Raw genomic sequence first — 23840 nt, 5'->3', positions numbered from 1 at the left:
GAAGGGATTAGTTTAGCTGAGCATTTGATTACTAATTTAATTAGTTTGACACAACAATGCAGGCCAAAAGCCCTCTTCTTATGCTGCACTGTTTTATGTTCTATGAATTTACATTTCATTGCTGAATAGTTAAATTGAAACTTTCTCTAATTTGTTTTTAATTACTGGTGTGAAAAGAAGATCTAGTATCCTTAGACTGTTCATTTCCTTCCCCTGAACCATCAGTAGAGCAGAATATCATAACCAGATAGGTGGAGAACAATATAGTCAGCCTCTTTTGTTGCACACATTTTATGCCACTGACATAAAATTAATTTTATTCTAAATATGTTGGGTATTTTTGGTATTTTCAATCCCTATAAATAAAGAATGTCATACTAAAAGTGTTAACAATGAGCTTTTCTTTTCTCTTGCCAAAGTAAGTAAGAGGTCAAGCAGAGTTGTAACTCTGCTCCCCATTGGCATGCAAAGCATTATATTTCAGCTGTTTTGGTCATATTGTTTCCATGTCAGTTCTCCTTCACAATGGTTATTTTTTCATTCAGTGAACTAAAATGTAGCCTTATCAATTAAATCCTTCCAGGGCCAAGGATAATTTTAAGCATGTAGCTATTGGTTATCAGGCTATGCATTCTATTCAGGGTGAAAGCATTCTGTCCTTTTGTTGTCATTTTTACTTACATTGTAAGATACATATAACAGAAGCAATATCTTGCTCAGTAAAATGTTAAATTGTAATTGAGTATTATGAGATTCGTATTGAAGTCTAGGAAGTCTATTTTCTGATTAACTTTAACTTTAGTTTGTTGATGCCCACTTGAGCATTTTCAGTGATAAATTAGAAAATTCAGATCAAATCTTGTGTCTAAATGTCTAAACAAAATTGTTTTCCCATAATATTACAAAGAAATGTGCATGAATATTTAATTCTATATTCCAAGTTTGCCCAGTCACAACCAAAACATGGGAATTAAAACAATGTCATTTTAGAGTCATAGATTCATAGAACACCACAGCGCATAAACAAGCCCTGTGGCCCATCTAGTCCATGATGAACTCTTAATCTGCCTAGTCCCATGAACCTGCATGCAGAACATTGCCTTCCATACCCCTTCCATCCATATACCTATCCAAATTTCTCTTAAATATTGAAATCGAACCCACTTCTGTTGGCAGCTTGTTCCACACTCTGAGTGAAGAAGCTCTCCCTCATTAAACATTCCACCTTTCACCCTTACAACATGATCTCCAGTTCTAGTCTCACCCAAGCTCAGTGGGAAAAGGCTGCTTCCATTTACCCCCATCTACTGCATACCCCTCATTATTTTGCATACCTCTGACAAATTACCCTTCATTCCCCTGTGCTCCAGGGAATAAAGTCATAGCATATTCAGCCTTTCTGTACAACTCAGGTTCTCCAGCCTTGGCAAATTCCTTCAAAACACACAAAATGCTGGTGGAACACAGCAGGCCAGGCAGCATCTATAGGAAGAGGTACAGTCGACGTTTCAAGTCGAGACGTTTCAAGTGAGTCCTGACAAAGGGTTTCGGCCCGAAACATCGACTGTACATCTTCCTGTAGATGCTGCCTGGCCTGCTGCATTCTACCAGCATTTTGTGTGTGTTGCTCGAATTTCCAGCATCTGCAGATTTCCTCGTGCTGGCAAATTCCTTGTAAGTTTTCTCTGCGCTTTCAATTTTTTCTTAGGTAGGTGACCAAACAACACACTATATTTCACGTTAGGCCACACAATCATCTTTTATAACTTCAACATAACATCCTCCCTCCTGTACTCAGTACTTTGATTTAAGGTCAATGTGCCAAGAGCTTTCCTTACAACTCTATATAGGGTTGAGGTTCTAAATTGGGGAAAGGCCAATTTTGTGGAAATGAGAAAGGATCTAGGAAAAGTGGATTGGGATAAGTTGTTTTCTGGCAAGGATGTGTTCAGTAAGTGGAAGGCCTTCAAAGGCGAAATTCTGAGAGTGCAGAGTTTGTATGCTCCTGCCAGGATTAGAGACAAAGTTGACAGGCATAGGGAACCTTGGTTTTCAAGGGATATTGGCGACCTGTTTAAGAAAAACAGAGAGATGCATAGCAGGTAGAGGCAACAGTGAACAAATGAGGTACTTGAAGAGTATAGAAAATGTAAGAAAATACTAAAGAAGGAAATCAGGAATGCAAAAAGAAGACATGAGGTTGCTTTGGCAGATAATGCGAAGGTAAACCCAAAGTGTTTCTACAAGTATATTAAAAGTAAAAGGACAGCAAGGGTCAAAATTGGACGCCTAGAAGATCAGAATGGTCACCTATGTGCAGAGCCTCAGGAGATAGGGGAGATATTAAACAGTTTTTTTGCATCAGTATTTACTCAGGAAACTGGCATAGCATATATGGAAAGAAGGGAAACAATCTGTAGTGTCATGGAACATACAGAGATTAAAGAGGAGGAGGTGCTTGATGCCTTACAGTGAATAAAGGTAGATAAATCCCCCGGACCTGACATGATATTTCCTTGGAATTTGAGAGAGACTAGTGTAGAAATTGCAGGGGCCAAGGCAGAAATATTTAAAATGTCCTTAGCCACGGGTGCGGTGCCGGAGGATTGGAGGGTAGCTCAAGTTTTTCCATTGTTTAAAAAAAGCTTCAGACGTAAACCAGGTAATTACAAGCCGGTGAGCCTGACATCAGTAGTAGGTAAATTATTGGAAGGTGTTCTGAGAGATCAGATATACAAGTATCTGGATAGGATTATTATTCCTGACAATTTTGTTCCCCATTGGTTCTTGAATATTACTTTTGATCTTCATAAGGTTTTAAAGTGTAAAATGGAGGCATTTGGAGTTAATGAATCAGTTGGACCACTCATGATCTATTTAGAGTGAGATCCCCTGCAAAACATATCTGCAGTTAGTGTCTACAATACACACTTCCTTGACTCAGCTTCTTTTATCTATTTATCTTTCAGTATGCGCGTGCTGTTCACAGCTCCCTGAAGGTGGCCACAGAAGTAGGTGGAATGTTAAAGGTGTATGCTGTACTTGGTTTCATTGGTCAGAGCATTGATGGTAGGAGTCGGGAAGTCATGTTACAGCTTTACAAATATGTTAGACTGCATAGACTGTATAGGAAGGACGCAGAAGCTTTAGAAGGATATTTATCAGGATGCTGCCAAAATGTAGACTATTAGCCCCAATGAACAGGTGAACAAATTTAGGTTGTTTTCTCTGAAGCTTTGGAAGCTGAGGAGTGGCCTGGCAAAAGTTTATAATTGTGGTAACTTCTACTTTACAAAAAGACCACTCCACAACTTGATGGCCAAAAGAGCATCTTTATCTGCGATGGCAAATGATATTTACAATACAGAGGCTTCCAGGTACCTCATGCGGCATGGGTGGAGGAACTATATACAATGCATACTGGGAGTAAAAACAGCAGAAGTAAAGACCCCGCCAACCCTGGATCCCGCCTCTTGCTACCAACAGCTCCCCGATTAGTATTATCTTGATTTTAATAATACTCACACTACAACAACAATATCATGAAATACATAGATAACTCAATGCTGCAACATCTGGACAGCTAGCATGCTCTTTACCTACAGCTCAGCATTGAATACCATCATCCCCTCAATAAACTCCAAGACCTTGGCTTCAATATCTCTTTGTGCAATTGTATCATCATGAGATGTTACAAATAGAATTAAACATCTTGTAGTCTAACAGTAGGAATTACCATTGGCAGCTTTAGATAATATGTGTAATTGTTAGAGAAATATTTGAAGGAAAATCTAAATTTTGTGCATCATGGAAGTGAAGAGTTTCCTGGTCTCCAAGATCCAGGAAGCAGTCATACTGTGTTGGCTATTAGCCTTGTTTTGGGCAGTAGTCAGATACCAAAGAATATAAGGTAAATAGAGTATGTGGCAGCTCGCATAGAGCCTATACATTAATATAATCCATTTTGGATAAACAGCTGATTTTATTGCACAGAATTCAACATCATTCTTTGCCAAAAGCAATCAGTAATATTTAGTAATATTCAGCCGACTAAACTAACAGCTGATGGGATTTCTTGCTCGAGAGCTAAGAAGTTTGATTTGTTCTGAAGTTGCTTCTCACTACAGTATTATAGATTACAATCGCTTGACCTGACAAATAGCTGCTTCTGCATTGCATTTCATGCATTTCTTTCCCCTGCTGTTTGCTGCTTTTCATTTTTCAAATGCAAGTCTACTTCAGCAAATTTATTTTGCTGGAGCACCATTAAATTATGGAACATTTATAGGCTATTCAGTGCACCCGATCCATGTTATCCAGCCTTACCTTGCTTTATAACACCAAGTCCATAGGCCTACAAGCTCTTCCTGTATTTATCTGAGTACCTTTGGGTTCTTCTGCCTTGAGCTCAATGCTTGAAAGGAAGTTAAAGATCTCTATTATATTCTGGATGGGAAAGACAATTCCTCATCTCACTTTGAATCCTTTTGTATTTATTTTAAATAATTTCCCTCATGCTTTTTGACTGATCTGCTGCCCAAACCCTTAATCCCACCCACAAAGATAAATAGCTTCCCATTATTTACACAGAGGCATCCTATAATTTTATTCACATTATTTGATAATTCTCTTATAGGTTTTTCCTCATTGTTACAATTTTCCAGTCCTAGCAACATGTCTGTACATTTTCTGAATCTCTCTCATCATCTTTCCTGTCAAGTAGAGACCAGAACTGTGTATAGTCTCTAGGTGGGGTCTAACTTGTGTAACTTTCCAGCATAACCTCCCTTTATTCTATGCTTTGGCTAATAAAGGAAAGCATCCAGTTGTCTATTTAACCACCTTTATTGATCTACCCTGTTAGGTTTAATGATCTGTGGATGTGAACTGCAATATCCAGTGGAAGAATTCCACAAGGCTTTTTGATGGAAATGGATTTGAATTAGACAGAGGATGCTTTGGGATGATTATGCCCAAAGGACTTTGGTATCCGCTTGCCTTCTATTCACATCCCCATTCTTTACACATAACTCCAAGTGGTTAGTAATGTCTGAGGAAGTCTTCCATTCAGCGGAGTCTTTTGCCAATTTATCGGAAGAAAGTTCATTCATAATCTCACATGATGGCCTTATTGGAATCCTTTGAGAGTTACCAGCAGCATTGAATTGCTTCTTTTAAAAAGCAGCCTGGAAAAGAAGGAAGAGAGTGAGTGAGTAGGCTTTTCAAAATCACACTCATATTGTTCCTCGGGGCTCCTTAGTAAAATCCCAAAAGAGACACAAACACAAAGGCTCACAAGCAATCAAAATGCAGATGGTGTAGAGACAAATAAACACAAAATTCAGGTTAGTGCATAGTACCATGACAACAGCCACAATGTCTGCCTTTTATAACAATTCAACATGCCACCACTGTGTGAAAGAGCAGGCAGTCTGGATGGCTGCTGGTAGAGGATTAAAGCTGCAGCATGGAGCCCTGGCTAATGACTGTATTCAGGATGTGATGAAGGGCAGTAGAATTGCCGATACGATGAAAGGCCCACCGTAGCTCCAGTGGAACGTACAGTCGACCCACCTAGTCAGCATATCCGAGGTCTGGGTATGCTGAGACAGGGCGCCATGTTACCACAGTAACCACAGTTGAAGTGTTTGCTGCAGTTTGGCCCGCGTCGCTCACCATCCAGCAAGTCAGATCATGAAGGGCAGAGCGTGTGAGGAAAATACATATAATGAAGTAATATAAGAAAGAAGAATTAACTGTGCCAGTCATGGCTCAGTTGGCAACTATCTTGAGAATTCCAGAACTCAAAGCCCAAAAATATAGACACTTTGATCTCCTACTGAAGGAGTGTGACTTTGCTGGAGGTGATCCTTTCTGGTTGAGGTAGTAACTCACAATGATCATCTTTTCAAAATAATATTGAATGCATACCATTTAAAAAGAACAGAAGAAGAGAAATGATCATTTATGGAGGTTTGATTTGGACTGCTAGGTGTTGCTGCTTACTCTACAGGTGGCTCTGTTGATGGTGTTCCACACCACAAGGGATCGTGTTGACCAGACATGTAATGTACATTAAGCAAGGAGTAATTTTCCGAATAATGACCTTTACCCATACACCACTCGCAATGAAGTTTTAAAGCCAGCAAGGTGAGAATGTAATCTGTGTTACACTGTGGCCGGGTTCCTGATAACGGCAGGAGAGTGAACTTCCTGTAGAACAAACAGTGGCAAAAGGTTCTGCCAACACTTGCTATGCCAGGTGAATGGACTTGCACTGCAGAACGCAAGCAAGTACGATGGAGCTCTTCTTCAAAGGAAGACATGATCAGGGCTGAGGCTGTGTTGATAGTGAATCTTTTGACCTATTCCATGTTATTCTGCCTCTGTTCCCACTGATGCCACCTCCTGGGCATCTCCTCAACCACTATTGGCCCACCAGAATGTTTTCAAATCCTGGCTATCATGGTTCCCCTCTTCTGCCAGCCTCCCATGAAATTTGATGTCCTTTAACTCAATGGTGAGGATTTCAACATCACCAAACAGTCCAGAATCCTGCTCCCACAATTGTGTACATTTGGCCTTTATCTCTAGGCCATTCTGGTTAATCAGAGACTGCCTCTGTATGCAGTTGTGATGGATCCAATGGAGTTAATTTACGGGTAGGTAGACAATTTGTGCCTGTACAATATTTTTACCTTTCCTTTAATATTACTGAGAAAAAAACAAGTTTGGTCATTTCACAAAGCTGTTTGTAAAAGTTTGCTGGGTATAAACTACAGTGATTACAATTTTTGAGTTGTAGTCAGCGATGTATACAGCAGAACAAAGTAATTGCACTGTCACATTATTGCATTTATATTTGTGACTACAATGCATACGTACATAACTTGCTACAACATCTTTTGACAAATGAGAAGGACGTTAAAGTAAGTGCAAGACTTTAAATTATTTGTGAAAATATGATCACAACACAAATGACACTGCCAATGCTTTCTTCTTAATTATTTCTTAAAATTTATTTGTTTAGAGCAGATGTTCCCAAAGTAGGTGATACTGTCATCTTAGTGGCAGTGGGTGTTTTTAAGGGGATGATAAGGATACAGGGGGTGGTGGGGGTGTGTGCTCAGTAGCAAACTGAGCAGCTGGAGGATTATCGGCTTTTTTAAACATCTGAATTACTTATTATAAGCATTTGATCCCCAGTACCTTACAATTGATCACAATAGACACATAATCACCTCATCTCTTGCTAACCCATCATTCTCTTCGACTTTGCTTGAAGTACATTACATTTACTGAAAAGTAATGCAACACCTCTGTATTTGGCATACCATGAAATCTGGACTGAAGGAATCTGTTATTTCTAGGCCCAGCTCACACATTATTGCCACTTATTACTGTAGTACAGCACTAACTAGTATGATTCCCATATTCTAATCACGCAGTGACACATTTCCTGTGAGTTAGGGCATGGCATTTTTCTGTTCAGTTTGAATGGTCTCAACCTCATTTCTCTAGCCCACGGCCTAACTGAGATATCGCTACCCTACTTCAAGCACCTTCAGGCAGAGAGTCAGGTTCTGCCTGAGCTATGATGATGGCTTTCCCCTTTGTTGATCACAGTGCTTGTAGTTGGACTTACGCAATAGGGGATTGACTGTGGTTATTAATCTATAATGAAAGAAACAGAAGCAGACCCAATGAAAAAGAAGTGTAGACAGCATAATGTAGAATATCTGAAATATGAATTTATACCAGTACCAAGCAACCAACAGCAGCCAATGTGTCTGTTTTGTAAAAAAAAGATTTTTCAAGTGAGGCAATGGAACTGTCAAGGCTTCTTGAACGTTTGAAGAGAATACACAATGATAAAACTAAAAGAACTTGACTTGTTTTCATTCACTTTGTGAAAACTTTCAGAAATTCAAAATATGTTTGCCGGAACTTCACAACAAAACAGTGATGGTTTGTGTGCTTCATACAACATTTCATTGTTTATTGCTAAATCTCACAAACCCCATGCAATTGGAGAAGAACAGATTCTGCCAGCAGTAAAGGAGGTTCTGAATACGTTTTGCATAAGTCACCAGACTAAATAATTAAAGTGATCCTGCTCAGTGATAACTCTGTTCAAAAATGAAATATCTTAGAATGTGGAAGACACGTTGTACAACGTACTTAGAACAGAATTTGTTCTGCAGTTGGATGAGCCAACTTGGCAAAGCAATGAATCTTGCTTCTTGGTTATGCTTCCTTCATAAAACATGAAAACCTGGTCCAAGAGTTGTTATTTACAAGGGGACTGGAAACAAACATGAAGGGGGAATTGTTATTTTGGGTTATTGAGCAATTTTTCAAAGAGAAGGACATTGTGCATCACCATTCTCGTGGAACCATCAATGACAAGAGGCCTCGGTGGGGATAAAACTTGCTTGCAAAAGGCTGAAGCTAATTTATTTACCATTCACAAACAAGAGAAAATCTGCAGATGCTGGAGATCCAAGTAACACAACCAAAATGCAGGAGGAACTCAGGAGGCCAGACATAATCTCTAGAAAAGTGTATAGTCGATGTTTGGGGCTGAGTCCCTTCAGCAGTACTGGAGAAAAAAAGATGTAGAGCCAGAGTAAAAGGGTGGTGGGAGGGGAGGGAGCAAAACAAGGTGGTAGGTAAAACTGGGAGGGGGTGAGTGGTGAAGTAAAGAGTTGGGAAGTTGATTGGTGAAAGAGATACAGGGCTGGAGAAGGGGGTATCTAATAGGAGAGGACTGAAGGCCATGGAAGAAAGAAAAATGGGGAGGAGCCCCAGAGGGAGGCAATGGGCAGGCAAGGGGATAAGCTGAGAGAGGGACATAGGAATGTGGAATAGAGAAGCGGGGGGTTATTACTGGAAGTTAGAGAAACCGATGTTCAAGCCATCAGATTGGAGGCTACCTAGATGGAATATAAAGTGTTGCTCCTCCAACCTGAGTGTGGCCTCATCACGACTGTAGAGGAGGCCAGGGATGGACAAGTCAGAATGGGAATGGGAAGTGGAATTAAAATGGGTGGTTACTGGGAGATTCCTCTTTTTCTGGCAGATGGAGCTTAGGTGCTCAGTGAAGCAGTCTCCCAATCTACGTCGGGTTTCACCAAAATACAAGAGGCCACACCAGATCACCAAATACAATAGATAACCACAACAGTCTCACAGGTAAAATGTTGCCTCACCTGGAAGGACTGTTTGTGGCCTTGAATAGTAGTGAGAGAGGAGGTGCAAGGGTAGATGTAGCATTTGTTCTGCTTGCAAGGATAAGAGCCAGGAGGGAGATCAGTGGGGAGGGATGAATAGACAAGGGAGTCACTTAAGTAGTAATCCCTGTGGAATTCTGTGGGGGGGAGGGAAAGATGTGCTTGGTGGTGGGATTTCATTGGAGATTGCAGAAGTTTCGGAGAACTATGTGCTGGACGCACAGGTTGGTGGGGTGGTAAGTGAGGACAAGAGGAACCCTATCCCTGGCAGGGTAGCAGGAGGTCGGAGTGAGGGCAGACGTGCATGACGTGGAAGCAATGCGGTTGAGGGCAGGTTGATGGCAGAGGAAGGGAAACCTCTTTCTTTGAAGAAGGAGGACACCTCCTTTGTCCTGGAATAAAAAGGCCTCATCCAGAGAGCACATGCAGCCGAAACGGAGGAATTGAGAGAAGAGGATGGGATTTTACAAGTAACAGGGTGGGAAGAGGTATAGGGTGGTGTGGGAACATGGTGGAAAGAGGGAAGAGGTATAGTCCAGGTATTTACCATTTGCTGTCTAATTCAGACACATCTTGTTGCTTAAAAACTAAGCAATCGGCTGCACAAATAATTAAATACTATTATCACAGCAATAAATAAAATTGTCCTATGCTCTCAGTTAGACTATTTTGAGAGCTTTGTATAGAAAGTGCTGAACAGTTTGAGAGCCTGCTGTTGCACATAGAAGTCAGATGGTTTTCAAAAAGAAACTGAGATAAAATTGTTTAAAGACTCAAATGCTTCATTCAGTAATCAACTCAAGAATAATTGATATGACGCTGCTTATTCGTTGGAATTATTTGTAAAGTTGCATGGAATCACCATTCAATTGCAAGGAAATTATGTGAATGTTATCAAAGTCAGATAAGTTGTGTCCACATTTCTGTCCAAGTTAACTCTATTTAATTTTTTCCGTCATAACCTTTTCCAATTTCTGCATCTCTCCAAGTTGGAAGAGAAAAAAAGAATACCAGATGATGATCTTCAAGTATACGTTGCCCACATGGGTGAGCTGCATAATGACATATCAGAGACATTTCAGGGTTTTCTCGTGATCTAAATTCCAGATTGGATAATAAATCCATTCCTGAACAACTTGTAATGAGGAATTAACAAGAAGGATAGAGGAAGAACTGATCTTGCTACAAAATGAACTTGAGCTGAAGCTGTGGTTTCAATAAATTATATCAGGGCATTTGGTTGCAGAAGGGAATCTCTGACTATTATTGTTCACTGTGGAAAAAGGTCAAGATGCTCTTTATCATGTTTCCAACAGCATATCTAGACCATAAGACATTGGAGCAGAATTGGGCCATTTGGCCAGTTGAGTCTGCTTGACCATTTGATCATGGCTAATCCATTTCCCTCTCAACTTCATTCTCTTACCTTATCCCCATAACGTTTCACACCATGATTTATCAAGAATCTATCCACCTCCACCTTAAATACACTCAAAGACCTGGCCTCCACAGGTGCCTGATGCAGCAAATTCCACAGATTCATCACCCTCTGGCTAAAGAAATTTCTCCTTATCTCTGTTCTAAATGTACAGTATGTCCCTCTATTCTAAGGTTATGCCTTCTGATTATAACCCCTCCCCACTAAGTGAAACATCCTCACCATTATCCAGTTTATCTAGGCCATTAAAAATTTGATAGGTTTCAATGAGAACTCGCCCCATTCTTCTTCTAAATTCCAGTAAGTACAGGCCGAGAGCCATCAAACGCTCATCATAAGATAAGCTTTTCAATCACAGAATCATTTTTTCTTGCCTCCTTTGACATTCCTCCAATGTCAGCACATCCTTTCTTAAAAAAAGGGGCCCAAGTCTGTTCACGATACTCCAAGTGAGGCCTCACCAGTGCCTCATAAAGCCTCAGCATTGCATCCTGGTTTTTATATTCTAGTCCTCTCGAAATGTACCTTCCTCACCACAAAATCAATCTGCAACTTAACCTTTAGAGAATCCTACACAAGCACTCCCAAGTCCCTTTGCATTTGGGATTTTTATTTTTCTCTCCATTTAGAAAATAGAACATAAATATAGAAAACCAACAGCACAGTGCAGGTCCTTCGGCCCACAAAGCTGTGCCGAACATGTCCTTAACTTAGAAATTACCTAGGGTTACCCATAGCCATCTATTTTTCTGAGCTCCATTTACCTATCCAGGAGTCTCTTATCATTTCTCTATCATTTCTCCCTCCACCACTGTCGCCAGCAGCCCGTTCCATGCACTCACCACTGTCTGTGTGAAAAACTTACCCCTGACATCTCCTCTGTACCTACTTCCAAGCACCTTAAAACTGTGCCCTCTCGTGCTAGCCATTTCAGCCCTGGAAAAAATCTACATGATCAATGCCTCTCATCATCTTATACACCTCTCATCCTCTGTCACTTCCAGGAAAAGAGGCCGAGTTCACTCAACCTATTCTCATAGGGCATGTTCCCCAATCCAGGCAACATCCTTGTAAATCTCCTCTGCACCCTTCTATGGTTTTCACATCCTTCCAGTATTTAGGCGACCAGAACTGAGCACAGTATTCCAAGTGGAGTCTGACCAGGGTCCTATATAGCTGCAACATTACCTCTCGGCTCTTAAACTCAGTCTCACGATTGATGAAGGCTTTCTTAACCACAGAGTCGACCTGTGCAGCAGCTTTGAGTATCCTATGGACTCGGACCCCAAGATCCCACTGATCCTCCACACTGCCAAGAGTCTTACCATTGATACTATATTCTGCCATCTTATTTGACCTACCAAAATGTACCACCTCACACTTATCTGTTTTTAACTCCATCTGCCATTCCTCAGCCCATTTTTGCATCCTATAAGTGTCCCGCTGTAACCTTTGACAGCCCTCCACACTATCCACAACACCCCCAACCTTTGTGCCATCAGCAAATTTACTAACCCATTCTTCCACTCCCTCATCCAGATCATTTATAAAAATCACGAAGAGTAGGGGTCCCAGAACAGATCTCTGAGGCACACCACTGGTCACCGACCTCCATGCAGAATATGATTCATCTACAACCACTCTTTGTCTTCTGTGGGCAAGCCAGTTCTGGATCCACAAAGCAATGTCCCCTTGGATCCCATGCCTCCTCAGCTTCTCAATAAGCCTTGAATGGGGTACCTTGTCAAATTCCTTGCTGAAATCCATATACTCTACGTCTACTGCTCTATCTTTGTCAATGTGTTTAGTCACATCCTCAAAAAACTCAATCAGGCTCATAAGGCATGACCTGCCTTTCACAAAGCCATGCTGACTATTCCTAATCATATTATGCCTCTGCAAGTATTCATAAATCCTGCCTCTCAGGATCTTCTCCATCAACTTACCAACCACTGAAGTAAGACTCACTGGTCTAGAATTTCCTGGGCTATCTCTACTCCGTTTCTTGAATAATGAAACAACATCCACAATCCTCCAATCCTCCAGAACCTCTCCCGTCTCCATTAATGATGCAAACATCATCTCCAGAGACACAGGAATCTCCCTCCTTGCATTCCACAGTAGCCTGGGGTACATCTTGTCCGATCCCGGTGACTTATCCAACTTGATGCTTTCCAAACGTCCCAGCACATCCTCTTTCTTAATATCTACATGCTCAAGATTTTCAGTCTGCTGTAAATCATCCCTGAAATCGCCAACACCCTTTTCCGTAGTGAATACTGAAGCAAAGTATTCATTAAGTACCTCTGCTATCTCCTCCAGTTCCATACACACTTTTCCACTGTTACACTTGGTTGGTGCTATTCTGTCACAGTTTACCTTCTTGCTCTTCACATACTTGTAGAAATCCTTGGGGTTTCCTTAATCCTGGCTCCTTCTGGCTCTCCTAATTTCATTTCTAAGCTCCTTTCTGCTAGCCTTATAATCGTCTAGATCTCTATCATTACCTAGTTTTTTGGAACTTTTCATAAACTCTTCTTGACTAGATTTACAAGCGCCTTTGTACACCATAACTAATTTTACAACAGCCTTCGTACACCAAAAAGTCGATGCTTTTATTCCTTCTACCGAAGTACATGACCATGGACTTCCTGACTCTGTACATCGCATACCGCATACCACTTCTTTGTCCATTAACTTAGACTTACCTGTTTAAGTTCTTCAGCAGCCTTCATGCTTCCTCAACACTACCTGCCCCTCCACCTACCTTTGTATCATCGACAAACTTGGCCACAAAGCCATCAATTCCGTCATCCAAATTATTGATATAAAAAGTAAAATGAGGCAGTCTCAACACTGGCCCCTGTAGACAACCACTAGTCACCTACAGCCAATCAGAAAAGGCCCCCATTATTTCCACTCCTTGCCTCCCACCAATCAGCCAAAGCCCTACCCATGCTATTATCTTTCCTGTACACATACCATGAGTCTCATCTTGCTTCATGTGTGGCACCTTGGCAAATGCCCTTTAAAAATCCAAGCACATAACAACAACTGATTCTCCTTTGTCTTTCCTGCATGTTATTTCCTCGAAGAATTCCAACAGATTTGTCAGGCAAGATTTTCCCTTAAGGAAACCATGCTGACTTTGGCCGTCTTTATCATGTGCCTCAAAGAACCCCAGTGCCTCAACCCTACCAATCAATACCAAGACCTTCCCAGCTGCTGAGGTCAAGCTAACTGGCCTATAATTTTGTTTCTTCAGCCTCCCTCCCTCCTTGAAGGGTGGAGTGACATTTGTAATTTTCCAGTCCTCCAGAGCCATTCCAGAATCTTGTTTGGGAACCACTGGTTTAGAAATACAGCACGGAATAGCCCTCCTAGTGCCAGGAGCTGTGCCACCCAGCAATCCACCTATTTAACCCGAGCCTAACAATTTGCAATGGTTAATTAACCTCTAACCAGCATATCTTTGGACTATGGGAGGAAACCAGAGCACATGTAGAAAGCCCACATGATGATGGGGAGAACATACAAGTTCCTTATAGACAGCACTAGAATGGATCTCAGAACTCTGACCCCTGATCTGTAATAACCTCATGCTAACTGCTACCTTGGTCTCTTCTGCCTATTGTTGATGTTGTACTGTGGTTAATCGTAATACCTGTGGCCCATGCACCGTGGTTAAAGATTTATTCAGACAAATTTCACTGCTGTGACTAAACATCAAAAGGCCCTTGTGTATCAGCTATTGTTTTTACCAACTGTTCCAGCCTTGTTTCCTTTGGCACTAGATTCTATTTGCAGCAAGTACAAGAGCTATCAGACCACTTTCTCAGTGCTGAGGTTGTCTTCCCAACAAAATGGGTGTGACATGCTCTGAATATGCAGTAATGTGTTTAGACATTTCTCTTTCTTATGGCTTGGATATTCCATTAAGATTGAAGGCAGGATAAATATGAGCCGTTACCTGCCTTTCATTTCAGTATTTTGCATTTAAATCTTTGGGAGGCACTATTTAAAAGATGTTTATCCCACATCCTTCCCATCAAAATTGTCATAAAAATTGCAAAATGCAGCTCTTGAATAAAAAGGCATCTCTTTGCAGTCATTAAAGATACCGGTCTCTGTTCCAATAGAACAGACAGCATTTAATTTCCAAATTTTCAAATGCTGTAAGTTAGCACAATTAATATTTTATGCACTTGCATTAGTGGTCTAATATATAAGTGGGTAAAGAGTCCTTTAAGAGCTGCTATCTTTTTTTCTGATCATGTCATTGTGTGTCTCTCTCTCTTTCTTTGTGAAAACATTGTAAAGAACATAAGTTATTTAAATTGGCTCCACAGAAACAAAGCAGCATCCAAACCATACTGAAAAGCAGGCTCCAAAAAAAGTTTCCAAGGTTATATAATCAGACTATTACATTGTTTTGTCTTCATTGAATAGCTCATGTGGATTTTCTTACTTCTGTTTTCCAGCAAAGGGTTAGCTTGCATGCAGCTTTATGTTGCATAATAGCCTGTTTTAAAGGAGAGTCACAGAGCTACTTTATTGACCCGAAAGGATGGTTACTGTCAGAGTTCCCCAGCCTGTCAGCTGGAACTTGTTGGAAGGGCTTTGAAAACTGGAGAGGAATGGAACACAGTGCTTGCTCTGTTTTCTGGGGCTGTTGTAGTTGAGAATAAGAGTATCTCTGCAAGTCGGCTGAAAAAGTCGAGAGCCCAATATCCGTGAGTCCATGTCAGAATCCAAAGTCAAAGACATACTGTTCAGTCTGATTGTTTGTTTGTTTATTTATTTATTGACATACAGTATGGAATAGGCCATTCCAGCCCTTAGAGCTGTGCTGCCCAGCTATCCCAGGATTTCACCCTAGCCTAATCACAGAACAATTTACAATGACCAATTAACCTACCAAATGGTACGTCTTTGGAGAAGGTTGTGGGAGGAAAGCAGAGCACCCAGAGGAACCTCACACGATCACAGGGAGAAAGTACAATCTCCTTACAGGCAGTGCTGGGAATCGAACTCGGGTCACTCATACTGTAAAGCATCGTGCTAACCACTACGTCACAGTGCACACCCCACACGAGTGGATGGGTGATGGGGAGGAACGGGGCTTGTTTTGCCATTGTTATTTTGTTGCTTGTGCTCTGTTATGTTGTGTTCTGTATTGTTTGACCGAGCATTGTGGGCGTGCTATGCTGGCGCCAGATTGTGTGGCACCACTTGCAGGCTGCCTCCGCTACACCCTCAGATATGTTGATTGTTAATGCAAATAAAGCACTTACTGTATGTTTTGATGTACGTGTGATAAATACATTTGAACCTCGATTCTCATTCCATTGGCTTCTTCCCAGAAATTCACAAACCCTCCTGCTTCCCACTGCATACCATATGGAATCCCGGGCGAAATTGCACCAGCAAAAGTAACTCATCGCACTTGGAGAAGCACCAGGAGTTGGAAATTGACGCACACATTTGCAATGGTTCATAAAATTGAACAGAGGTTGCAATGTTTAAAGACCTGAAGTACTTGCTTTTATATAACGTTTTCCTAAGAACATTTCATAGTATTTGTGGGCCTATGCTGTAATATGTGGAACATTTTGACACAGCAGTTACAATAAACAGCACAGTCAGATTAACCAGTTTATATAGTTTCTGTTAGGGATATTGACAGAGGGACTTAAATCGGCCGGGACCTCTGATTTAACTTCTCTATTTTCACAATGGTATCATGGAGTCATCATTGGATAAGACTGGGGTCCTGGATTAATAACTCTTGGAAGAGACTGAACAGGGATCTTTTTGCATAAAAAGCAATAAAGTGATTAATATTGCAGTGTGAAAATTTGGAGAGATGCCTTGGTTAACTGTCATGATGTCAGTTGTGGGTTTTGTTGTACCTAATTGTGAATGATGTAGCACCCCTATTATGCTCTGTAACTTGCAAAGCTGTTTGATTGCAGAGCTGCCTTATTCACTGTAGAGAGTGAGGCTGTATTGTCTGAATGAAGAACAATCAACACCTACAGGGGAAATACGAGGAGTGACATTAATAATCAATAAGCATATAATAGATGGCAGACCCCAGGCTAAATGCAGTCATTCAGATGAAGCTGAATGCAGAAAATTCAGCTGCCATGGCTGTGTAGTTTGGGTGCTCCTAAATGATTACTCTGTGTAATGATATTTATTCCCAGTGCAAGAAAATAAACCCTTTTGACAGTGAAACACAGAAAACATTTAATATAAATGGGTTAACGCATCAGTTCATGATTGTGGGCAGAGAAGTGTTATCCAAAAGCAAGTGTTTCTCTGCCTCTTTCTACAGTATTATTTTTATCATCCTGTATTTTTTTCCCAAGCACAAAATAAGAGGAGGCATTTCCTGCCTATGAGGTTGCTATGAAGTGGATTTCCTACTCGCCACTGATTATTTCTGGGATCAAATGCCATTTCCTGCTTCAATTCAGGCCCCAAAGAAGGCCAGCTCTGTCTCCACACAACCATTTATAAATCCATGAGGCCTATAGCAAAATCTTGGGCAGTCTCCCTGGGGAATGGTAGGTGACGTGTCCTAAAGTGATAATGCAACATATTGCAAATGAGCCGAAGTATTCTGTCCCAAAAGTAGAATTTTGAAGCCCTCTGGATGCAAGATATATTTATTGACAAAATACTAGAAGTGAAGCCTCTGAGTAATAAATAAATGTTGTAAGTGCTTCAAAGACCATTGGTGGTGTTTAGTAAGTGAATTACACATTGAATTCATTGATCGATCAGCCATTTTCCTCTAAACCTCCATTCATGTAAAACTGTAAGCAGACTCTAATGGAGAACTGAGGGAGTGCCTTGCTGTTGAAGTGCCATCTTTCATATGTGATCTTAAACCAAAGTCCTGTCTGATCATTGGTAGATTTGATTTCTCTATTAGAAAACAAAGGATTATTCCCAGGATCCTGGTCAATATTTCCCCCTTTATTATTTTGTTACTTATGCAAGCAGAAGCAGAGATTTCATGACAGTTTCATGGCTACGTGATTGCTTTGATGTGAAACAGATTATGGCATTTCCAACATTACAGAAGTAACTACACTCAATGAGACTTGGGGGCATCCTGAAAGAGATGTGAAAGGTAGTTTAGATGCACATGGCTGTCTGTCTGTCAGCAGTTTTTACCATTCTTTCTAATATTTCCCTTCCACGCTTCTGAAAAGCTTTTGAAGAAAGAAGCAGGAAACCGGATAATCCAAGATATTCGTCCCACTTTTCTCTCTCAATTTATACTCAGCAATTGGGTGTGCACTGTGAGGCAAGCAAAGCAAAGTTGGCCCCTTCTTACCTTTATCCTAATTTAAAATATACCCTTGCTCTGTTGCAGTTTTCTGTTCAACTTTGTGCATATCAGCTCTACGTTTGAACTGACAGCTGTCAGAGAGCTTTCTTACATATTTTCTTGAAATTGAACACCTAGTACCAGGTTGGAATTTCATTGGATTTTCCTTCTCTGAAATTTAGCCACAGTTTAGACAGTTCCAAATGAAAATCGATGAGTTGGGACAGGCCTGTCTCTCTCAGTTGGAAGATCTAGCATTGACATGCAAGGGTTAATGATAAAAATGATGCTTGGAAGAGGAGTTGAATGTTTCTTTTCCTCAATAGCCGAAGAGTAGTCTGAAGCATAGCACAGTGGAGTAGTGGGTAATGCAACTCTTTACAGGACCAGCTGTAATGTAGGGATTTGTTTCCTGCATCTTTCTCTAATGAGTTTATATGTAGGTTTCCTCCAAATCCTCCGGATGCCACATTCCAAAGACGTATGAGTTAGGATTAATGAGTTGTGGGCACACTATGTTGGCACTGGACCCATGGCAACACTTGCTGACTGCCCAGCACAACTTACTCTAATTTGACATAAATTACACATTTACGGATTCAAGATTCAGGATTGTTTATTGTCAGTTCCTTTACACAAGTGTAATGGAGAATGAAGTAATTATGAGCACAAGGTATTCTGCAGATGCGGAAGAACGGCCCCTCCCCAATTTACAGTGCAGAGGAGGCCATATCGGAAGCACTGGATAGAGAAGACGACCCCAAAAGATTCACAGGTGAGATGTTGCCTCACCTGGAAGGACTGTTTGGCTCCCTGAATGCAGGTGAGGAAGGAAGTGAATGGGCAGGTGCAGCATTTCTGTTGCTGGCAGGGATACATGCTAGGAGGTAGCTTAGTGGAGAGGGTTGAATGGACAAGGGAATCATGGAGAGAGCGATCCCTGCGGAAAGAGGAGAGTAAGAAGGAGGTAAAGATGTATTTGGTGGTTGGTGGCAGAAGTTGCAGAGCATGATGTGTAGGGCACAGAGGCTCTTGGGGTGATAGGTGAGGACAAAATGAACTCCATCCCTGTTAAGACAGCAAGAAAATGGAGTGAGCACCATGTCCAGGGAAAGGAGAAGATATAGGTGAGGGCAGCGTCAATGGTTGCGGAAAGGAAATCCATCCTCTGAAGAAGGAGGATGTCTCTGATGTCCTGGAAAGGAAGGCCACATCCTGGGAACAGATGCAGCGGAAGTGAAGGAACTGAAAAAAGGGAATAGCATTTTCACAGGAGACAGGGCAGGAAGAGTTATTGTCAAGATAGCCGTGGGAATCAGTAGATTTATAAAAGATGGAGGGAGACAGTTTGTCTCCAGAAATAAAGACAGAGGAATTTGGAAAGTTGGGACAGATGTAAGAAATGGACCAAGTGAACTTAAGGGCAAGGTGCAAGTTGGAGGCATAGTTGATGACATTGACGAGCTCAGCGTGGGTGCGTGAAGCAGCACCATAAAGCGGTCATCAATGTAACATAGAAAGAGTCAGTAAGCGTTACTAAGGAAGGCTTGGAACATAAACAGTCCCACATAGCCAATGAAAAGGCCTGCATAACTGGTAGATAAAAGTGTATGAGGACTGGACATCAATGGTGAAAAGGATATTATTCTCCACCGCTCATGGTGGTAATGAAATAATTGTTACTCCTGATCCAATACAGTATAAAAAAAGATAAAGAATACAATAATAATAATAATCAAGATCGAAATAAATGTAAATACATATGTTAGCCAATAGATATAGACTGATTGCATGTCCATAAAGTGACACTAGGCACAGGGGTGCATAAGGTGACTGACAGTAAATAATAAAGCAGAAGTGCTTGGAGTGTAGAGTGGTAGGTAATGGGCGGTAGTGTTGATCAGCTTTACTGCTTTGGGAAATAACTGTTTTTGAGTTCAGTGGTCCTGGCACGAATGCTATGTAGCCACCTTCCTGATGGTAGTGGGACAAACAGTCCCTGAGCATGGTGGATGGGACCTATCATGATGTTATATCCTTTTTCTGACATGTCTCTGATATATATGTCATTGGTGGTGGGTGGGCAGTTTTGACTACCAGTTGTAGTGTCTACCTGTCCGCCAAAGGGCAGTTTCCATACCAAGCAGTGATGCAGCACGTCAGGATGCTCTCTGCTACACATCTGTACAATCATGAGTACATGGATGTGCAATGTCCAGCTTTTCTCAGCGTCCTCACAAAGCAGAGCTTTCCTGACTGTGTAGGATGTGTTCTGGGACCATGAGAGATTGTGTGAGATGTGCACTCCTAGGAATTTGAAACTGCTTGCAGCTTCCACTGATGTGCCAATGATGTAAAGGTGGGCATAGCTGGTACGAGTTCTTCTGAAGTCGATAACCATCCCATTTGCCTTGTTACCATAGAAGATTACAGCACAGAAATAGGCCTTTTGGCCCTTCTTGGCTGTGCCAAACCTATTTTTTTGCCTAGTCCCACTGTCCTGCTCCTGGACCTTATCCCTCCATACCTCTCTCATCCAGGTACCTGTCTAAGTTTTTCTTAAATGTTAAAAGTGAGCCCGCATTTACCACTTCATCTGGCAGCTTATTCCACATTCCCACCACTCTCTGTGTGAAGAAGCACCCCCCCACCCAATCTTCCCTTTAAACTTTTCCCTCTTCACCCTTAACTCATGTCCTCTGGTGTTTTTCTCCCCTAGCCTCAGTGGAAAAAGCCTGATTGCATTTATTCTATCTATACCCACAATAATTTTATATACCTCTATCAAATCTCCTCTCATCTTCCACGCTCCACGGAATAAAGTCCTAACCTATTCAATCTTTCTCTGTAACTCAGTTTCTCAAGTCATGGCAACATCCTTGTAAACCTTCTCTGCACTCTTTCAAACTTATTAATATCCTTCCTGTAATTCAGTGACCAAAACTGCACACAATACTCCAAATTCAGCCTCACTAATGCCTTATACAACCTCACCATAACTTTCCAACTCTTATACTCAATACTTTGATTTATAAAGGCCAATGTACCAACAGCTCTCTTGACGACCCTATCTACCCGCGACACCACTTATAGGGAATTTTGTATATGTGTTCCCAGATCCCTCTGTTCTACTGCACTCCTCAGTGCCTTACCATTTACCTTGTATGTTCTACCTTGGTTTTTCCTTCCAAAGTGCAATACCTCACACTTGTCTGTATTAAACTCCATCTGCCATTTGTTAGGCCATTTTTCCAGCTGGTCCAAACCCCTCTGCAAGCTTTGAAAACCTTCCTCACTGTTCACTACACCTCCAATCTTTCTATCATCAACAAATTTGCTGATCCAATTTGCCACATTATCATCCAGATCATTGATATAGATGACAAATAACAATGGACCCAGCACTGAACCCTGCAGTACACCACTAGGCACAGGACATTACAGAAGATTTTATTTTCCTGCCACCAGGCCTTGAGCTTTTCCACCTCCTCTCTGTAGGCTATCTCACAATTGCTGGTGATGAACCCTACGACTCATCAGCGAACTTGACAATGTGATTACTCGGGTGTTTATTGTATAGTCATGTGTGAGCACAGTGTACAGTAGTGGTCTCAGCACACAGTCCCTGTATTGAGAATGATGGGGAAGGAGGAGTGGTTGGGCATCTTAACTATCTGAAGTCTGTTCTTTCGGAAGTCAGATGCTGATGTATTTGTTCTGAGGAGTTGGGAGTTTGATCACCAAGGTTTGCGACACAAAAGTGTTGAATGCTGAGCTCAAATGCAGAAGCAGCATTCTGACATGTGTCTTTGTTTTCTAGGTACATTCAGGGACAGGTGTGTTCACTGTGGGGTTTGACAAATAAAGCTAATCTTTAAACTTGCTTCTTGGTGGAGCGAGTAACTCTCACACTGAATGCCTGAATATTTGGCATGCCATGACTACAAAGAATGCTGGAGAGTGAAATCTATTCTCAATAATTCAATTTTTATTGCATGCAGCAACTTCCTTTTTAGGTAGTAAATTTCCATGATTCTAGAATGGATTTTCACATCCAATTTGCAGGTAATAGAGCACAGACAAACCCTGTGACTATTGCTTGGTCTTCAACCAGTTGACAAGTGTATGGAGCATTACCGGAGCTGAGAAGCAAGAAAACCGCTGTTGGAAGTGTTACATTCACAGAAGTACAAGTCCCACAAAATATTTTGTGTTTTAAAGCGATATCCCTTGAGTGAATATTAAATGAACAGTAATTACAGTTACTGCTGTGCTTGTGTAAGTGTTAAATGTCTCAACAATGTTTCCTATTTTGTTTGGGTTTTAAACATAAATGATAATGTGGTTTTATGGAATAAATAAAGGCTTGCTAAAATGTGCAGAATGAAATTATTATGAGTGCTTGTGGGAGAGAATAATGTTGAGTGTAATTAATGTCCAAAATAAGCACAATTTTAAAATCCTGTTTAATTATTCAATCATTGGCTCAAATTTCCTGAGTCTAATATCGCTATGTGTTCTTGCATAATAGTGAAAAAAATAATGATAGCAATTTCTGCTCTCCACATTCCTGTAGAAATCCTGAAGCTCTTGTCAATTACACTGAGAAAGCGTTGGACGTTATGTGGGTATTGATTATATGTGCTGTAATAGACAAGGCAATTGTCATTACATTTAAACATTTACCATGACCATGAAATTAGTCATTATATAAGTCAAAACAGATCTGCATTCAGTATTCCACCTATAATGTGAGCTGGAGATAGTACCTTGTGGACTTTTTGCACTAGTTTCAAAAAGTGAGTGAGCCCATTAGGACTCATATATGGAGCAGGAGGACCTGGACTGAGTTGGAGACAGTCCCTTGCAGACTTTATGTGCCAGTTTTAAAAAGCAGGTGGAGCCTGTCGGAACTAGTCCGCAGAGCGGAAGATCACAGAGTGAGTTGGAGACAATTCCTTGTGGGCTTTACCCGACAGTTTTAAAAAATGAACAGGATCTGGCAGGACTTGGGGACTTGTCTGTGAAGCGGCAGATCATGGACTGAGTTGGAGACAGTTCCTTATGGACTTTAAGCTCCAGTTTTAAAAAGCCACAGGGGCCTGTTGTGACTTGTCTATGGAGTGGGAGGTTTCTTGGGTTAATAGTAACAAGGGTTAATTAGCAATGGCCAATAAAATAAGGTGGGGTTTGAGCAGAGTGACCATTGTTGGAGTGGCCACTGGTAGAGTGACCAGGCTTTGGCGCAAGAGGCTTAGGCAAGAAGCGGCATGGACTAATACTAAAGTTTGAGAAGTTAGAGGCATAGCAAGTGCAGGCAGGATGGTATTTCAGGCAGTGGAATGTTCCTCTTGAAAGATGTGGGATTTCAGGGGATCTGAAGTTCTCCTTGATGACTACATCTGCAGGAAATACACCCAACTTTTCAGCTCCTTACTGAAAAGGTCAAAGAACTTGAGCTGGAGCTGGATGCACTCGTGACCATCCAGGCGGTTGAAAACTTCATAGATGAGTATTTTACTGAGATGGCCACACCCAGAGTACAGACTTCAGATTGTAGATGGGTGACCACCAGGAGAAGTAAGGTGTGTAAAAAGTCAGTGCAGAGTTTCCCTGTGGCCATTCGACTCAGCTACAAGTACTCTGCTTTGGTTACTGCTGGAGGTTATTGCCTGTTAGGGTACAGAACCAGCAGCCAGGCCGTTGGCACTATGACCATTTGTGAGGCTCAGCAGGGAAGGGTGAAGTCAGGCAGAGCGGTAATGATAGGTGACTCGACAGTTAGGAGATTCAGTGGCTGCAAAAGAGGTCAGAATGATGTGTT

General features: G+C 41.3%; 1 long non-coding RNA gene across 1 annotated transcript in view; it reads right to left on the bottom strand.

The window, feature by feature from the left end:
• Positions 1-2706: 2706 nt before the first annotated feature.
• Positions 2707-23840, bottom strand: part of LOC132378377 (uncharacterized) — a 423374-nt gene continuing 402240 nt past the window's right edge. Inside the window, exon 6 of the long non-coding RNA XR_009507010.1 lies at positions 2707-5186. This is a non-coding gene — a long non-coding RNA (uncharacterized LOC132378377). The remainder of the gene's footprint in view (positions 5187-23840) is intronic.

Source organism: Hypanus sabinus, chromosome 20, assembly GCF_030144855.1.
Source record: "Hypanus sabinus isolate sHypSab1 chromosome 20, sHypSab1.hap1, whole genome shotgun sequence".
Lineage (NCBI taxonomy): Eukaryota > Metazoa > Chordata > Chondrichthyes > Myliobatiformes > Dasyatidae > Hypanus > Hypanus sabinus.
This window is presented reverse-complemented; position numbering and strand designations above follow the sequence as displayed.